Genomic DNA, 6,255 nt, shown 5'->3' on the forward strand with positions numbered 1-6,255 from the left:
AAAAAAAAAAAAAAAAAAAAAAAAAGAAGTGACTTGATACAGATCACAGGTCACTCAGTCAACAAGGGGCAGAGTCAAGGCTAGAAGCTCCCTTGGGTGAGGAGGGGGCTGCTTTGCCCCCACAGTGGGCTCAGGGTGCATAGGATCCTGTGGAGGCCTCCCCAGGCCTACCTCTGCTGATTAAAGTTTCCCCAAAAAGCAAGCTTCTCCTATTTGCCCTCTAAGCTCTCAGGGTACTAGGAGCTCAGCATGCAATTTTTCTTTTTTTTTTTTTTTAGATGGAGTTTAGCTTTTGTTGCCCAGGCTGGAGTGCAATGGCGCGATCTCGGCTCACTGCAACCTCTGCCTCCCGGGTTCAAGCGATTATTTTGCCCCAGTCACCCGAATAACTAGGATTATAGGCGTTTGCCATCACACCCGGATAATTTTTTTTTTTTTTTTTTTTTTTTTTGAGACGGAGTCTCGCTCTGTCGCCCAGGCTGGAGTGCAGTGGCCGGATCTCAGCTCACTGCAAGCTCCGCCTCCCGAGTTCACGCTATTCTCCTGCCTCAGCCTCCCGAGTAGCTGGGACTACAGGCGCCCGCCACCTCGCCCAGCTAGTTTTTTGTATTTTTTAGTAGAGACGGGGTTTCACTGTGTTAGCCAGGATGGTCTTGATCTCCTGACCTCGTGATCCGCCCGTCTCGGCCTCCCAAAGTGCTGGGATTACAGGCTTGAGCCACCGTGCCCGGCCACACCCGGATAATTTTTGTATTTTTATTAGAGTCGGGGTTTCACCATGCTGGTCAGGCTGGTTTCGAGCTCCTGACCTCAGGTGATCCATCTACAGCGGCTTCCCAAAGTGCTGGGATCACAGGTTCACAGGTGTGAGCCACCATACCTGGCCACAGTTTTTCTTTCTTAAAGAGATAGGGTCTTGTTCTGTTGCCCAGACTGGAGTGCAGTGGCACCATTGCACCTCACTGCAGCCTTGAACTCTTGGACTTAAGTGATCCTCCCGCCTCAGCCTTCCAAGCAGCTGGGACTACAGGAGCATGCCACCACACCCAGCTCCTTTTCGTTAGTTTTTTGTAGACACAGGGTCTTGGTATGCTGCCCAGGCTGGTCTTGCACTCCTGGTCTTGAGCCATTCTCCCACTATGGCTTCCTAAGATGCTAGGATTACAGACATAAGCCACCACACCCAGCCTCAGCATGCAATTTCTTAACGTCTATGCCCCTGGCAGCTCAGCAGCCTCGGTAAACTGGGCCATGTCCCCTGAGTATCCCCAGCCTCCTCCCCTATTCTACCTTCTTGGAACCATTCCCTGGCAACCATCTCTCCTATCATTCCCCTCAAAAGCTACAACCAATACTGGACCATGAGGATCCCCCAGCAGGTGCCCGCCCAACTCTGGCCTGGTGCCGGCTGCGGGAAAGAAGTAAAGAGGGGCCTCCACCTCCTCACCCTTCTGGAATCATCTCTCTCTTCTGCAGCTCTGTTCAAGCTCTGGTTATCTCAGCCCCATGCCATCCAGATGCTATGATTCCCAAGACCAGCCCAAGCCCCCAGGCCTCTGCATCAGTGCTCTTTTTCCAACACGTCTCCACCCTCTTCCCCGGGCCAGTTCACACTTGCCTTTCAAGTCCTGGATCAGATTTAAATCCCTATTTAAGAGGCCTCCCCTGCTCTTTCTACGCTAGGCAGAGCCCCCTCCCCAGCCAATCCCCTCCCTCCCCTAGGGCTTTCTTCTGAGCCAGCCCTGGCTCTCTGGAGGTTGGAGTACTCAAGGCGGCCTCTAAGTCTCTCCCCAATAAGTGACGGTCAGGCCAGGGTGAGACCTCCAGGGGCCCCCAGCATCCCAGAGTAAGTGGGGGAGGTCCATCAGGGAGGCCTCAAAGACTGAGGGAGGAGAGAGGATCGGATCTCTGGGGGTTGGAGGGAAAAAATGAGGGGTCCCCAGCCCCAAAGGTGGAGTAGTGGGGCAGCGGTAGTGGTGGGGGATTAGCAACTGATTGTTACTCAGAGACAGGATTAAGTATACGTGTGGGAGTGTGAGGGGAGCCCACTTGGGCTATTACTGGTAAAAAAAATAAAATAAAATAAAACAGCATTATGGAGGTATAATCAACAGGCAAGAAGCTGTAGGTGTTTAAAGTGTGAGATCCAACACTTTTTTTTTTTTTTGGGATGGAGTCTCGCTCTGTCACCCAGGCTTGAGTGCAGTGGCGTGATCTAGGCTCACTACAAGCTCTGCCTCTCGGGTTCACGCCATTCTCCTGCCTCAGCCTCCCAAGTAACTGGGACTACAGGCACCCACCACCACACCTGGCTAATTTTTTGTATATTTTTAATAGAGTCGGGGTTTCACCATGTTAGCCAGGATAGTCTCAATCTCCTGACCTCATGATCCACCCACCTCGGCCTCCCAAAGTGCTGGGATTACTGGCGTGAGCCACCACACCCGGCCTACTTTTTTCTTTTTTTTTGAGATGGAGTCTCTATTGCCCAGGCTGGAATGCAGTGGCATGATCTTGGCTCACTGCGACCTCACTTCCCGGGTTCAAGTGATCCTCTTCCCTCAGCCTCCTGAGTAGCTGGGATGACAGGCATCCACTACCATGCATGGCTAATTTTTTGTGTGTTTTTAGTGGACATGGGGTTTCACCACGTTGGCCAGGCTGGTCTTGAAATCCTGACCTCAGGTGATCTGCCCGCCTCCGCTTCCCAAAGTGCTGAGATTACAGGCATGAGCCACGGCACCCAGGAGATCCAACACATTTTGACATAGGTATACACCCATGAAATCAGCCTCTCAATCAAGATAATGAACAGGACGCTGGAGGCTGGGTGAGCTATACCTAGTCCAGCAGCCTTTACCAGGTCCAAGGTAACAGGATCTTTACCTATAATCGTCTCTATGTTCCTGGGGCAGATAACTGTGAGAGAACTAACAGCAAGGTGCCTTGCAAGCGAAGAAATAAACAGATTTCTTTCTTTTTCCCTTTTCCTTTGTTTTTTTTTTTTTTTTTTTTTTTTTGAGACAGTCTCGCTCTGTTGCCCAGGCTGGAGCTCAGTGGCGTGATCTCAGCGCAGTGGCGTGATCTCGGCTCACTGCAACCTCCACCTCTCGGGTTCAAGCGATTCTACAGCCTCAGCCACCCTGAGTAGCTAGAATTACAGGTCCATGCCACCATGCCCAGCTAATTTTTGTATTTTTAGTAGAGATGGGGTTTTGCCATGTTGGCCAGGCTGGTCTCAAACTCCTGGCCTCAAGTGATCCACCCGCCTTAGCTTCCCAAAGTGCTGGGATTATAGGCATAAGCCACTGCACCCAGCCCCGTTTTTTCTTTTTTTTAAAGACAGCATCTGGCTCTGTTGCTCAGGCTGGAGCGCAGTGGCGCGATCTCAGCTCACTGCAAGCTCCGCCTCCCGGGTTCACGCCATTCTCCTGCCTCAGCCTCCGAGTAGCTGGGACTACAGGCGCGCACCACCACGCCCGGCTAATTTTTTGTATTTTAGTAGAGACGGGGTTCCACCGTGTTAGCCAGGATGGTCTTGATCTTCTGACCTCGTGATCCGCCCGTCTCGGCCTCCCAAAGTGCTGGGATTACAGGCGTGAGCCACCGCGCCCGGCTAATTTTTGTACTTTTTTGTAGAGGTGGGATTTCACCATGTTGCCCAGGCTGGGCTCAAGTGATCCTCTTGCCTTGGCCTCCCAAAGTGCTGGGATTACAGGCATGAATCACCACGCCCAGCCATAAGCAGAAATTTGACCCAAACACTTGGGAAAGTTGAAGAAATACCTAGCAGATACAGAGTTCCCTCTCCAAAGAAAACCTTATTAACGCATATGTCATGTTAGGAAACGTCTTTCTCTATCTGAACTAACAAAACTGTGGTACACCAAACAACAAGTTATGAAATAGGACACGTAAAACCTTTTCAACTAGAAGGTATTTAGTTTTGTTTTTGTTTTGGGATAGGGTCTTGCTCTGTTGCCCAGGCTGGACTACAGTTGCACCATCACAGCTCACTACAGCCTCAACCCCCCCGGGCTCAGGTGATCCTCCCATCTCAGTCTCCTGAGTATCTGGAACCACAGACACACGCCACCAGCCCGCCTATTTTAAAATTCTTTATAGAGATGGCGGGGAGGGTCTCACGATGTTGCCTGGGCTAGTCTCAAACTCCTAGGTTCAAGCAGTCCTCCCGCCTCGGCTTCCCAAAATGCTGGGATTATAGGCATGAGCCACCATAGCCAGCCTGAACTAGAAGATTTATTTTTTATTTTTTATTTTGACAGGGTTTCTCCATGATGGCCAGGCTGGTCTCGAACTCCTGACCTCAGGTGACCCACCTCCCTCGGCCTCCCAAAGTGCTGGGATTATAGGCATTAGCCACCATGCCTGGCCTGAACTAGAAGTTTTAAAACAGCAAATGGGGGAAAAAAGCAAAGACAGCCAGGTGCGGTGGCTCACACCTGTAATCCCAGCACATTGGGAGGCTGAGGCAGGTGCATCACCTGAGGTCAGGAGTTTGAGACTAGCCTGACCACATGGTGAAACCTCGTCTCTACTAGGCCAGGTGTGGTGGCTCACACCTATAATCCCAGCACTTTGGGAGGCCGAGGGGGCCAGATCACGAGGTCAGGAGATTGAGACCATCCCAGCAAACATGGTGAAACCCCGTCTCTACTAAAAATACAAAAATTAGCCAGGCGTGGTGCTGTGTGCCTGTAATCCCAGCTACTCAGGAGACTGAGGCAGGAGAATTGCTTCAGCCTGGGAGGCAGAAGTTGCAGTGAGCTAAGATAGCACCACTGCACTCCAGCCTGGGTGACAGAGCAAGACTCCGCCTAAATAAAATAAAATAAAATTAGCCGGGTGTGGTGGCTTTTGCCTGTAATCCCAGGCTGAAGTTGGAGGATTGCTTGAGGCCAGGAATTTGAGACCAGGCTGGACAACATAGACAGACCCCCATCTCTTAAAAAAATAAAATAAAATAAAAATATTCAGGCTGGCTGCAGTGGCTCATGTCTGTAACCCCAGCACTTTGGGAGGTCAAGGCGGGAGGATCACATGAGCCCAGGAGTTTAAGACCAGCCTGGACAACAGTGAAACCTCACCTTCNACACACACACTTGCATATATTGACTCACTCACCCGCCCCTGCAGCCTGGCCTGCTGCCTGGGGTCACCTGATTCCTGCGGCCAGAGGCTCAGACGGGAGCACGTGATGTTCTGGAAGGAAGGGGGCTGTTTGCAGATAACCACAGCCTGCCTCTGCACCAGGTCCTGGCTGTCCCTTCCAGATGGCCCTGTCTCTTCCACTCTGAACCTCTATGAGCAGGGGCCTCACACAGGGTGCTAGTGACCAGAGATGCCACCGGTTGAGGTACCACTCCCCGCAAAGACTCCAAGGTGGACTCTAGTCCAAGGTTCTGCCTTACCTGAGCCCCTTATTTCTGGACACATTCTTGCCCTCTATATTCTGGCCCTGCTGCCTCCCCAGCTTAATCCACAGCAACTGCTGCTTGCTGGGTTTCCAACTCACCAAGTTCACTTGTACCATGTTTGCACCCCAGACAGTCACATACATGTCTGTGTCATCACTCATATCTCAGCTCAAATGTCACCTCCTCCAAGCAGTCTTCTCAGACTACCACCAGAGAGGCCACCATATTATTCTGTCTCCTGATCCTGTGTAGTTCCTTCAACCCTCTTGTCCCAGTTGATCTGTTTCATTGGGGTGCCTTCTTCACCCCAAGGCATAAGTTTCATGAAAGAATGTGGTTTGAGTCACAGCTGTATTCTCAGAGCTTCAGACAGGGCTGGACACATTAGATGCCAACTAAATGTTTGCTACATGGATGAATCAGTAGAATAGAAAGATGGACAGGTGGGAGGGTGCACGGACGTTAGCTCAGGTGGTCAAACTCTCTAGAAAAATAACCCACCCTTAACAGGCATGGTTGGATTGATCTCCATAAACATTCCCATAAAGGAAACTTGGGAACTGGGAAGCCCAAGGCTCAAAGCAAGAAGTGACTTGAGGCCGGGCGCGGTGGCTCAAGCCTGTAATCCCAGCACTTTGGGAGGCCGAGACGGGCGGATCATGAGGTCAGGAGATCGAGACCATCCTGGCTAACACAGTGAAACCCCGTCTCTACTAAAAAATACAAAAAACTAGCCGGGCGTGTTGGCGGGCACCTGTAGTCCCAGCTACTCGGGAGGCTGAGGCAGGAGAATGGCGTAAACCCGGGAGGCGGAGCT

At 51.4% G+C, this 6,255-nt stretch overlaps 1 protein-coding gene across 4 annotated transcripts in view; it reads right to left on the reverse strand.

Moving 5' to 3' along the window:
- The window catches only part of CERS4 (ceramide synthase 4), a 57,233-nt gene that overhangs the window by 24,124 nt on the left and 26,854 nt on the right, over window positions 1-6,255 (reverse strand). The window contains exon 2 of one of the 4 annotated variants that reach the window (XM_017879926.1): window positions 5,146-5,223. The exons of the other annotated variants lie outside the window; for them this stretch is intronic. The gene's annotated coding sequence lies outside the window, so the exon portion shown is untranslated. The remainder of the gene's footprint in view (window positions 1-5,145; window positions 5,224-6,255) is intronic. 4 annotated transcript variants of the gene reach the window in all.

Source organism: Rhinopithecus bieti, unplaced genomic scaffold, assembly GCF_001698545.2.
Source record: "Rhinopithecus bieti isolate Rb0 unplaced genomic scaffold, ASM169854v2 scaffold_10589, whole genome shotgun sequence".
NCBI classification, from domain to species: domain Eukaryota; kingdom Metazoa; phylum Chordata; class Mammalia; order Primates; family Cercopithecidae; genus Rhinopithecus; species Rhinopithecus bieti.